At 44.2% G+C, this 13,028-nt stretch overlaps 1 protein-coding gene across 4 annotated transcripts in view; it reads left to right on the top strand.

The window, feature by feature from the left end:
- Nfkb1 (nuclear factor kappa B subunit 1) overlaps window positions 1-13,028 on the top strand; it is a 109,186-nt gene that overhangs the window by 41,976 nt on the left and 54,182 nt on the right. Inside the window, exon 6 of one of the 4 annotated variants that reach the window (XM_029474971.1) lies at window positions 10,415-10,431. The exons of the other annotated variants lie outside the window; for them this stretch is intronic. The gene's annotated coding sequence lies outside the window, so the exon portion shown is untranslated. The remainder of the gene's footprint in view (window positions 1-10,414; window positions 10,432-13,028) is intronic. 4 annotated transcript variants of the gene reach the window in all.

Raw genomic sequence — 13,028 nt, 5'->3', positions numbered from 1 at the left:
AACTGATTCTGAGAGTTGCAGGTTGTCTGACTTTCCAGGCCTGGTATGGTGCCTGCCTCGTCTGGCATGTCCTCTTCCCCTCTCCTGCTTCTCTGCATACTCATTGCTCCTGGGATGATTGTTCCTAGTGGCAGTGTTCATTCCGTCTGAAATCATCTCTGATCAAAGTGGTCTCTGTTTGAAGAGGATCAGTGCATTCAGGCCGGGAATCCCGGTTTCGTAAAGCCACACGTGAAGACTGGTTTTGATGAGGCAGAGTGAGTAACCAGAGCCTGTGATCCTCATGTCCCCAGCCACCTCTCCAGAGTCAGGGTCTAGGGTCTTTGGTGGGTCCAGGGATGTTCTGCTGGCTCTCCTGGAGTCCCCATCTTCCCTCCTCCCACTCTAAGTGGATTCCAGGTCAGTCTTCCAAATGACTTTCACTTTCTTGAGGTCTAATGGAGGTGATCGGGAGGATATCTGGGCAGACATGTGAAACAATCCAGTCTGAAGACCAGGGGAATGCAGGGTAAGTCCCCAGCATCTTCAGATAACTGAGTTATCTATCCATTGCTTGATAGATAAGTACAAAACAGATTTGCTTGTATTAGAGAAGACTTGGAATTGAAAACAGGCCAGAAGAAGGTAAGGCCAAACACACATTTTTCAAATCACATATCATTGAAATGGTCTAGACATTGGAAAAATAATGATCAGATGGGAAAATGGATAATGAGGTTTCTCGGGGTGGAACAGAGAACCACGGAGGCTGGAAGAAAGGGAGAGCTGGAAGATGCAGAGCAGAGGGTGTCTAGCTGAAGTCCTGGGAGAAACTAACGTGGCTGCATGTATGTGTGTCCTTCTCTACGTACAGCTCTCAGATTGGCATGCAGTACTCAGCTGTGGGCAACATATTCGTGGTGTTAAGCACCAGCTGTGAACTGATGGCCAGCGTGGAGATTCTCATTGCCTAAACTGCAGCTTCTTCATCTGTAAAGCTGACGTAGAGAACCAACTCTATGGAACATGTGCATGCATTCAGTTGCTCAATGCCGGCACACAGTCAGCCTGGAAACACAATTACACCCGTTTTCATATAAAATTTCAGGAAATTGGATATTACTCCAAAAGCTTGTGTTTAGAGGCAACACATGATGTCATAGGAAACTCACAGAAAACAGGAGGATAGAAACAAGTATTAGGTTTTGTTAGGTCCCTTCACTGTGTCCTGGTAGGCCCTGTGCATCTAATTTGCACAACACTGTATTCATTCCTAGGTTGCCATAACAAATAACTGCAACCTGGGTCATATTAAACAACAGAGTTTATTGTTCCAAAGTTCTGGAGGCCCAGAGTCCACAGTGAAGTTGCCATTGTGGCCTTGCTTCCCACAGAGGCTTCAGGAAAGAATTAATCCTGGCCTCTTCCAGTTTCAGGTACTTGTTGGCAGTCCTCAGCAAGCTCTAGCTCCAGCCGCTTCTCTGATCTCTGCTTCTGTCTTCACAGGGCTGTTCTCCCTGACTTTGTATCTGAATCTCTCCCTCCTTTCCCCCGTAAAGGCACCAGTCAGCATGGTTAGGGACCGCCATGCTGTGTAGCAGGACCTCTTCTTGACCAATCACATGTGTAGGAAGCCTGTGTGTAGATGAAATCATGCTCTTAGCTACTGCATAGGCCCGAGTCCTGGTAGATGTTCTTCTCACTCACTGTAGGCACGATATGCAGTGGTTACAGTGTTCCCGAGTGTGTGCTTTTAAAGCCATGTTGTTCCGTGCAGCGCTCAGAAAGAAGCCTGTGTGCACCACGTGCTCCCCTGTGCACCTTTGTTAGATTCAGGTAATGGAAGAAAATCTCTCAGGTCTGAGGAAATTGCTGTACTAGGGTTTTGAACATTTATTCTAGTAGATGGAAGGTGTGCTAGAAAGTGTCTGGCATCAGACTCTTGGATGGCACTCTGAACTGTAGCATCTGCCAGTTTCCTTCCCATAGTAAATTTCAGGCTGCTAACATGAAGTCAACCGGCTTGCAAAAAATAAATAAATAAAAATAAATTTTAAAAAACTATGAAAATTTAACCATTCTGAAAATAAATTAACTCCATGAACTAGTCAACCTGTTTCTAACCTACAACTTCAAGATGTCACTGAAATATCAGTAATACAAAGTCGCATCCGAGGTGCTAAGCCAGCAAAGTTAGAAAGAGAGAAGGTGATACATTGTTTCCTGTAGGAGCTACTTTCTATGCACATGTTACATAATATAAAGACTTGCAGGCTCTGAGTGAACCCGATGCGTGTTAGAGGGAGACTTCATTGTGTGATAGTTAAAGAGAGCTGCGGTTTAGTGGGATTACTGCTGTTTAGAAGCAAGGCTAGACCTCGGTCCGATTCTGCCACTCGCAGGTGGGGTGTTCTTCAGAAAGTTGCTAAAGATCTTCAAACTTTGTTTTGTTTATGAGATGAAAGTAGAAACAACTCCTTCACAGGAACCATGTGTGCTGACGTAAAAAACTGACCTCTTAGAAAGGCAGCTGCCATAGTCCTGGCACATCTGAGTCATTAAGTGCTCATTCGGGACACGTGTGTAGAAAGAGCCATGGAGATGACTGCTATTCTCTCAAGAGCAGAAGCTTGCAGGTACTTTGTTAACAGTACCTAGAAGGATTCCATGTATAGCAGACAGGCAGCAGTTACTTGTACAGTGAACAGGTGGTCAGTGCTCAGAAGCTGGAAGGATCATCTAAGGAGGCACTGGTCCTCCCATGGTGGCGCTAAGCAAGTCACTGGAGTGGCCACCAGGTCTCCACCTGTCACTTCTGCTCACTCCCCACCAGCCTGCTCCTCTTTGCTTCTCCAGCCTGGCATGACTGCCAGCCAGGACAGCCACATCCTAGTCCTGGCTGCACACTGTAGTGTAGCTCTTAGACATAGCATCCTCCTTTTCTGGGTTGAAACTGGCTTTTCTGCCTTAGTTTCTAAACCCATTTTAATCGTCCATTTGCAAAATAACACTTAAAGAAACTAAAAAGGTTTAAGCAAAATAGACATTTATTTATTTAAAAAACTGAAAATTCTAAGGGAAGAAGTAGTAAAATAAAATAAAATAAAATACCAAATCCGTAGAAAAACTCCCATCGGGCTTTTCAGCACCTTGACTTGAACCTTAAAGGCCACTCAGCAGCAGCAGGCTCACTGTGAGAAGACCTGAGTTCCCAAAGCTGACATCAAAACTTCCGAAACCCCTGACTGGCAGTTCCTAGGCCTTTGGTACTCTGAGTTGCTCCACTGCCTGCCCCTGCAGCAGAGGGACAGGGGATAGGGTCGAGCCCTGTTTCAGTCAGTCCCATACTCTGCCGCTGGTTCTACAAGTGGGGTTAGTCACTGACCAGGAACATGGGGAATGAACTGAGGTTAGGATTCACTGAGCAAAGATCTGTGCGCTAGTGACATGCGGATGCTCCAAGATCACAAGGATCATCAGTCCATTCTTCCATCCCGTGACCAGCCTACAGTTTCTGAACTCTTCATTCCTAAAAGTTTGTAAACCCAGGTTCTTCTCTTGAGAATGACTGTTCCATGCTACTCCTAGTATATGAAACTTTTGTTTTTAAAATAAACCGAAAACGTTTTTGTTTATTTACAGATATCACTTGCATTTAATAAAATTTCAAGAAACACACAGATATAGATAGTAAGTCCCCTTCTGTCCAAGATTCCTTTGTTCCCTGGAGAGGAGTGCTGTTAGGGACTTCTCAAGTGCACTCCCAACTGTGCCGTGTGTTTACCATGTGTGTTTATACCTGCTGGCACACTTCCACTCACACTTTCTCATGTAGGTAAGTGTTAGTGTAGTGCTTATGAGCACGGATGTAGTCTACTAATCTATGAACGATCCGCTGCTTACTTTTTTCACTTACTGAGCTGAAATTTTCTCGGATTAACAGCAAACTCCAGGGCTGGCAAAGCCAGATTCAAGTCCAGTTCTGTCCCCTGAGTAACTGTGTAACCTTGAGCTAGCTGACCAACATCTCTGTGCCTCTATCCAACTAGCATAAGAACAACTCCATATCTCATAGTGTTGTTGGGAGTACTAATTGAATTAGTGTTGAAAGAGGAGTGTCTGGTCCAGGGAAGAGTTCTGACATTGAATTTCCTACCCATCTACTCTGTAAAGACTGTGTGCTTTCCGTGGCTGCTTGAGGTGTGCTGTCTTCTCTAAGCTCCTTCTGTCTTCTATCATAGGCCAACCTTAGTAACCCTGCATGATAGTAACTTCTCCCTTATCCTGGGGTTGTTGTCACTTTGGGATGTTTTGTTATTGAGGTAGCTTTTTAAAAATACTTATTTATTTTTATTTTATGTGTCTGAGTGTTTTTGCCTACATGTATGTATGTGCACCATATGTATGCAGTGCCCACGGAGGCCAGAAGAGGGCGTTGGAATCCCTGGAACTGGAGTTGCAGTTGGTTTTGAGCAGCCATGGGGGTTTGCTAGAAGAGCAGAAAGTGTTTTTAACCACGGAGCCATTTCTCCAGCCCAGAGATACCATTTTAAAAATATAATCTGTGACTTTTGTTTTGTTTTGTTTTGTTGAGACTAGGTTTTACCATGCAGGTCTATACAGGAACCCACTGTATAGACAAGTCTGGAATAGCATTCACAGAGGTCGGCCTGCTTCTCCCTCCCAAGTGCTGAGATTAAATGCATGTGCCACTGTGTCTAACCCTTTCTTAATGTAGTGTTTTTAATTCTTTGAGGAGTCATAAACTATATTTTCACCATATTCACTTCCCACTGTTCTTTTTAGCTCTTCTGAGGTCTACCTCCTACCTCCTCCCAGTTTCTTCCTTTCTTCCTTCCTTAATTCACTCATTCCTTTCTTTCTGCATATGTACTCATGGATATGAGACTATCCACTGACCATGGTCATTCCTAGAAACATTTTCCTTTCATAAATGTTACTCTGTGCATGTGGAGGTCAGACGCAGCTTTCCAAGGTCAGTTCTCACTTTCTGCCTGTCTCTCTTGTTCCCCACTGGGATGCATCCTCCAGACTTGCTGGCCCTGGAGCTCCCAGCTGGTTCTCCTGTGTCTGCCTCCCATCTCTCTATGGGGGTGTTGGGATTATAGATGCGCATCACCTAATAGGGCTTTTTACCTGGGTTCCAGGGTATCAAATTCAAGTTGCCAGGCATATATAACAATGCTTTTACCCATGAGCCTCCCTGGATGCTGGATTTTTTTTTTTATCATAGCTTTATTTTGACTCTTTATTGTGTCATTTGCTTCTTATATGTTTAATGATGTGTTTTTTTTCAATGTGATGACCCTTTCAGAGAGTCTGCCCTGATTTGTTCCCAGTCCTAGCCCACTTGAGTGTGTTCTGGGGATTCCTTCCTGATGAGCCCCATGCGGACTCTGATGTCTGCCTTACTATGTCTTACTCAGATGTGCCCCTCCTCATTTCTAGACCTTATTTCATGTGCATAAGAACTGTGTCTTATTAGATTCCCTAAAACTGTGCTCAGTTAAATTCCTTTTCATTCTTTGGGTACTAGGTTATTACCCCAGTTAGCAATAGAAATATGCAATTAGTATTAGACATAAGAGGAAACATGTCACTCCCGCTCATCTCTTACCAAGCTCTTGCTGTGTCTCACAGCAAATCATATTCAGCTCCACCAGGGAGGCGTTGGTATCCTAGTTTTCAGTTGGGTTTGATGAACACTTGGCCAAAACCAGCTTGTCTATTTACCTTTCTTATGTACATGCACACACACATATCTCCTAATTACTTTCTCCAGCCTAGACTTCTCAGAAATCCAGGCTTCAGATCTGGCTACTTGGTCGACTTTATCATTTGGATACCTGGTAGGCTTGCCAAGCTCAAAGCTGAATGCTTGATTCCCTACTTGAAGTTGTCTACTCTTAGAAAATGGTAACCCATCCCCCAGTTTCTCAGACCAAACGGTCTTGAAGTTATTCTTGACTCTCCTCTTCTTGATCACCACTTATAATCTACCCTACTGGCTATTTCTTCAAACTAATTAGAATCTACTTGCTTGTTGCCAGCTCCACCCCATGAGCCCTGATATAAACCATCCGCCTCCTAATGGCTGCCATTTGCATGGGTGATTCCTGCCTCAAGCAGGTATTGCTAACTGATTACAAATTTATGGTTTTCTCTATCATTTTTTTTGTTAGATGGCATTTATCCTTTTGTACTTTTCAAAGTAGTTTTCTCTTCACACTCACTAAAAAATATTTCAGACTAGTTTAAATATTTCTAATCTAAAAACACAAAATCAAAAAATGCTCTGAAAGAGCCAGGGGAAAATGAATGGGGGGGGGAGGGGCAAAGTACTTGTCATACAAGCATGAAGAGCTTGAGTCCCCAGAACCCACACGACAGCTCAATGCAGTACAGTAGTGCAAGGCTCTATAATCTCATTGCTCCTGTACAGAAATGGGAGGTAGGCACTGGAGACTCCCTGGAAATTCACCCGTGGTCCTGAGCACGTCAGCTGAGTGCAGTTCTGGATCCTCTTCTCATCCGGGAGCCACGCATCACTCCTGCCATGATACGGTGATATTTGAACAGTACTTGTCACCAACCAGCAGAAGTGTTGCATAAGTGTTGCATGCCAGCTCTCATGTCCGCTAGACATGGCTCCCCCACGGCTAACACTGCTGACGTGTACTGGGCTCATCCTCCATCTTCCTGCTCTGTCCTGAAATGGCTCATCTGTCCAAGGGGCCTGACTCCTTAGCAGAGTCGCTTTTCCTAGATTTTCCTGAGGCTCCATCATTGATCTTTTTTGTTGTTATTGTTTTTAAGTCTTGAGTTCAGAGCCTATTTCACACATCTAATTGTTGCCATCATCACAGACTCTTCTTCCCTCCCCATCCTATGTTTGTATCTCCTTTTCCCAATAAAATGCAAACCCTCACTGCCAATAACACTAGAAGTACCTACTCAGTTGATTGGTCCTACAATACATCCAAACCCACGGGGAGATAGTATGGTTTCAGCCCTAGCAACTTAACAAAGAGTTGAGTTTTCTTTTTATTTCTTTAACCAAAATTCAGCAGGGAATAATCAACCAGAATAGCGTTTTCTTGGGTTACATTCTTTTCCTTCTAGGAAACTGCATCACCATTAAACTATAGGGTTAGAATACTTTGTTTATGCTGAATGTTAAGAGTTTTCCTATTCCTGCTGATTTTGTTTTATTTTTGAATGGTGGCATGTATCGGCCTCAATTACCTTCCATTTGTGTGAGATAAGCTGGACGCTTTGGGGACTATCATAAAGTCGGTTTGCTTTATTAGCTTTTAATTGGAGAGAGAAACAAAGAGTTCTAGGATGCTTATTCTGGAATCGGAACCCAGTAAGCTCACGATGTCACATGGGGTCTTCCATTTCTATATTTGGAGCCCTCTTAGTCCTCCTCACAGTCACAGAGTACACACATATATGGTTCTCACACATAGGCTTGGTGCTGGCTCTGCGGTCACAGACACGAATGAGTTTATTCCTCTGCCCCAAGGTCACAGAGAGTAGCCAAGCAGCAGACACGTATGGGATGATACTGGGGTGTTTCTTGGGAATTTGGGGAGGATGCTCTGCAGTGGGGTGCATACGTGCATGTGTGTGTATGTTCCTGAAATGGGTGGCCTTCCCTGAAAGCATTCCTACCGTGTAGCCATTCCACACTTCTAATGGTGGAATGCCAGGATCACAGAGCACTTTTCATACTGGATGTCAGAGGCATGGCCCCTTCACAACGTGCACGTGCTTCACTGTCAGAGAGGTGGGCCTGTTGCACTGCGTGTGCCTCAGAGATAACAGAATCTTCCGAGCTGGTGATGTCATCCTGGAGAAACAGAGCCAACAATGAGCCCCAGGGGTTGTTCCTAACCATTTTAACAAGTCTCAGCCCTAACGTCTTTATGGTTCTTGTCAAGTTTTTTTTGACAAGAAGTGGTAGATAACAAATACTTTAAATTCAAATTTATCTTGAAAACTGGAGCGAAGTGCCAAACTCTTCAGCCTTGATGTTGAACAGAGACACACACATGCAGAAAAAAACCAATGAATCCACATAAATACAGAGCAGAGGGGTGACTCAGCAGCAGTGCATGCAGAGAGAGTAGAGTTGATGTGCCCAGCAAGAGCCAGCAAGGCCTGCAGCTGCCAAAGAAGTCGCTCCTCACTAGGCAACAGTAATGGAAATATGATGTATAAGAGCCAAGAGGTGATAGTCTCATGGCCACCCTGCAGGAAGATCACACTAGATGCGTGCAGCCTGCTGGGCAGAGCACAGCAGTCGGCTGGGGGGGGGGTGGGCAGATCAGGATGGTTGTGTGACCACACTGGAATGGCTTACAGGATGGTCCTGGCTGTTCTCAGTATTTGAATAGCTATTATAAGAAAATGGAACTGGACCCCACCATCACAAGACAGGGGAAAGAGGGAGCGGTGAGCTGAGGTTCCAGAAGACACCAGCTTCGTGGGAATCACAGCCACCACAGGACAGGGTGACTTTGTGGTCACTCCTCTGAACTAACCTGAAAGACGGTAGAGGAAGAAAGGGAGACTGAGTGGGCTTCAGCTTCACAGCCTCAGAGTCTCTGGCTCTTCATCCCTGTTTTATATGGCGTTAGACAGAGTTTTGCTTAGTAAATCATACCTTTGTAACAAGGGCTGATCAAGATTTGGGTACAAGGAAGTTATAGTTTCATAATTTCATGATAGATAAGAAAATATAACAATAGATGCTAGTGACTTGCTGGCCATTTTCTCCACGGGTCAAAGTGCATGACTTATTTTTTTACACTAGTGTGTCAGTTTATTAACACAGGCCAAACCGTTTAGTCACAGCTTGAAAGGGTTTGGTTTGGTCCTGAAAGACCAGGTACAGAGTGATACCAGATTTTTCCAACAACTTGCTGGCATTATCCTAGAAATCAGTAGAAGTTTTGGTGTTTCCCCCTTTGTGCCTTGGTCTACATCATGCTATGCAGACGGCACACTGCTTTGGTTAACCTCAGTCTGACACGCAGATTGTGAGTTCTCTTCTGCCATGCTCCTGTCTGGGGGCGTGATGTGACCGATGAAGTGTCACCAAGAAATAAGACAAAATTTCCCAGGTCTACTCACTGGCAATTCTCTTTATTTAGTAGGGGTTTTCCACAGGAAATTGCAGGAGAAGAGTTGAAGTATTCTTTGACTTGTGTACTTTCCTCTGACTTTTCTCCTTCCCAGAGTGGCCCACAGTGCCTTGTAAAGGAGCTGTGTTGACCATGATACTGATCAAAGTCAGAGTGCGTTCTGCCAGTCAGCTAAAGCCTGGTTGCTTCTCTGCAGTGGACTTCTGTAGTTAGACTCTGTTTTCCAAACATGAAAACACATAAACAAGGACTGGAGATATGGCTCAGCAGTTAAGATCACATACTTCTTCTGCAGAAGACCCAGATTCCTTTCTAAGCACCCACATCGGGCAACTCACAACTGCCTGTAACTCCAGCTCAGGGGACCCAACACACTCCTCTGGCCTCTATGCGCGCCTGCACTCATGGGCACATATTCATACATAGTCACACATATATACATAATTTAAAATAAAAATCTTTTTAAAATTAAGGAACATACACCCAGAGAGTAAGTATTTGTCTCTAAGAAGAGATAAACCAGTGATATTAACCTGAAACAAATTTGGACATCACAGAATCAAAAATATTTCTGATTATCCTAAATTAAGATCAAAATCATTTTAAGGGAATTCTGGAGAGGTGGCTCATTGGCTAAGCTCTTCTCTGCTCTTGCAAAGGACCCAGGTTTAGCACCCGGGACCCACGTGGCAACTTGGCAACTCACAGCCATCTGTTGTCCCAGTGTCAGGAGACCTGACGCCCCCTTCTGGCCTCTGCAAGTACCTGCACACACATGGTACAGGTACACACATATTTCAGGGAAAACAATTATAGACATAAAATTAATTAATTTTAAAATGCCATTGTAAGATCATGCTAGATAAATTTTGTATAAATCATGTCTGTTTTCAGACAGGAATTCTATACAAATCTAACCTAACATGCATTTTAGACGACTTAGTTTTGAAGTTTACACTAACTTTTTTAAAACTTTGCTTAAAATAGCTAATTATCACTTCATCTGCCTGCTTTGGCCCCTGCCCCCAGGGGACCCAACACACTCCCCCCCATGGCCAAGGCCTGCTGACATCCCCAGGACCAATAGTCCCTTATTCTCAGTACTATAATAAGTACTGAGCTCCCAGGGCAGAGCCTGCACTGCAGTCACTGAAAAGCACTGTGTTGAGTACCCAGACCCAGCCTGGATGGGAAAAGTGAATATCATTGCCTAACATGAAGGTTTTCTTTGTCTCTAAATTTTGATTTTTCCATGCTATCAGAGGCCCCCTTGCAACAGGTAATTTGAGTGTTGATTGTCTGTTTTCTCAGTCCGTCATCGTGGTTAAGTGTATTTTAAATGCTCACAATTGTAAAGCTAAATTTACTTCATAAGGTTCTTTCCAACCCAAATTCTGTGATGTCCGACTCTTTTTTTTTTTTTTCTTTTATTTTGGATTTGTGATTGTTGACCATTGTCCTGTATGTCTTACATATATACTTTAGGGGACCATAGCATTTTAGAGCTGGAAGCCATGTTAGCTGTGGGCTAGGACTAGACATTTTTCAAAGAAAGCATTAGGAGACCAAAGTGGTTAGTGATTCAAACAAATTCATAGCAGCAGCTAAAGACTAAAATTCTGACCATCTTCAGAGGACTAAAAATAATCAAAGTGTTATCTGAAAATTTGTAACTCCATTTAGGACATATATATATATATATATATATATATATATATGTATATATATATATATATATATATATATATATATTTACCCCAAACAAATTAAAGCTTCCTATAATTTTGTACTCATATATGTATGTGGGGTGTGTGTGTGTGGAGAGAGAGAGAGAGACAGAGACAGAGAAAGAAAGAGAGGGGGGAATTAAATATTTTTGATAAACGTAAGCTTTGATAAGATCTGCCTGACACAAAATACAAAATGCATTTGGTATAGACAGGATCATTCTCCCTTTATACCAAAAACAGAAATTTCTTCGAATTCTGTACATTTGAGAATGACAAGTCGGGCTTGTTCTGAACACCCCTGTTATTTTCCTCAAACCTGAAATCACAGCTGGAATCGTAGACATTTCTCCTTGACTTAGAACCATAAAGGAATGCTGCAAAGCTGGGGTGGCTCTTTTGTGAAGCTGAGGTGGTTCCTAGTGTGAAGCGGGGGGGGGGGGGGAGCACAGTTACTAGTGTGAAGCTGGGGTGGGGGAGAACAGTTCCTAGTGTGAAGCTAGGGGAGGCAGTCCCTAGTGTGAAGCCAGGGAGGAGTGGGGGGTGCAGTTCCTAGTGTGAAGCTGGGGGTAGCTCCTATGGGGAAATGGTGCCTTGTCTCTGGACCATGGGAAGCCTGTCTCCTGTGCTGTCCCGGTGGGGTTGACTGGTTAGCTGGTGGTAACTTGTGAGGAGCTTGCCCTCCACCCAGTCTCACTTCTGTTTTATCTAGAACCAGTTCAGACCGTGTCCCACCCAGCCTGCCACCTTGGCCAGGCCCTAGCATAGTCAGGATGCTGTTGCCCAGGTTTAATTATGAAAGTTGGATTTGGGAGACTTGAAGATGCTTGAGCATTTCTGCTGCTGCTAGTCTCTCCATAAACGATAACTCATTTATGTTTATAAGAGGAGCAGCCTAAGGGAATACAAGGGTTTCCAAAAAATTCTCTTAGAAATTCCAGTGTCTAGTTGGTGCTTCTAATTTCAGTTTCCAGCCAAGGAGATGATAGTACAGTTTCACAAGCTGCTTGGCTCCCTGTGCTCACCTTTGCTCGTACTTTCTGGATTAATGAATGAGGCAAGCCTGCCTCGCAGAGACCCTCGCAGCAGTTCTTAGTCAGAGGTCCCAGGGACCTGGTGTCTGACTCCTTCCCTCAGGCTTCTGGGAGCTGGTTGTTCCCGCCCACCCCCTCCTGCTTCATTCATCCCTCACATCTCTGAACAGCACATCTTCAGAAGGTACTGGTTCTGTATCCCCAGAATGTAAGTGAGGTTCTCTTGAGTACAGTGTTTGCTGCTCTATACTGGCTATAACCTGCACAAGAATGGCCTCAATACAACTGTTTTCTAATAAAAGCATGCGTGATGTTATACCTCTAAAGTAAGACTGGTTTATGTAGGTCTGCCATTGAGAGTGATTATGGGAGGACTCCTGTCCAGCATTGGGACTGTATCTTAAAACAGCAGTCTAGCTAGAAAAAACAGCACCTGTACAAAAACAAAAACAAACAAAAAAAGCAGCAGACTCAAAATAGGAATCTCACAGGTTTGATGGGAATCCTGAGTACTTCTGCTGCAGAAAAGTATCCGTAAGAGGGCCCAGGTGAAATAGTGTTCAAAAGAAAAACAGGGACATGTTGTGCAAAAAGATAGACTATTGTTTTGTTTGTAAGGAGATGGGTCAGCTGTACACGTTTTAATAGAGTGGTAATGAGCACCACTAATCCCTGTGCTTCAGAGCACAAACTCAGCGTCTGTCTGCAAAGAGGGCTGGGGATGGAAAGGCCTAGGGCTGGCAGTTGGAGCAATGTTGTGATTCCTCTTCAGTTAGACTTAGAATTCAAGCTAAGATGGATAGGCTAAGGCAGTGAGATCAGAGGAAGGGGCTGAGCACAGGGGGAGGGGCAGGGGAGGAGGAGGGAAGTGCCCTTGCTCTGAAATTTGGCAGTTAAGTGGAGATAAGAGGCAGCACACTCCCACACACTAGGAAGGTTTTGGTACAGTGGCTCTGTTCAACAGGAGGTAAAGTTAGGTTTAAGAAAAAAGGTAAGCTGGGGGTGGTAGTGCACGCCTTTAATCCTAGCACTCGGGAAGCAGAGGCAGGCGGATTTCTGAGTTCGAGGCCAGCCTGGTCTACAAAGTGAGTTCCAGGACAGCCAGGGCTATACAG

Source organism: Mus caroli, chromosome 3 (genome assembly GCF_900094665.2).
Source record: "Mus caroli chromosome 3, CAROLI_EIJ_v1.1, whole genome shotgun sequence".
Lineage (NCBI taxonomy): Eukaryota > Metazoa > Chordata > Mammalia > Rodentia > Muridae > Mus > Mus caroli.
This window is presented reverse-complemented; position numbering and strand designations above follow the sequence as displayed.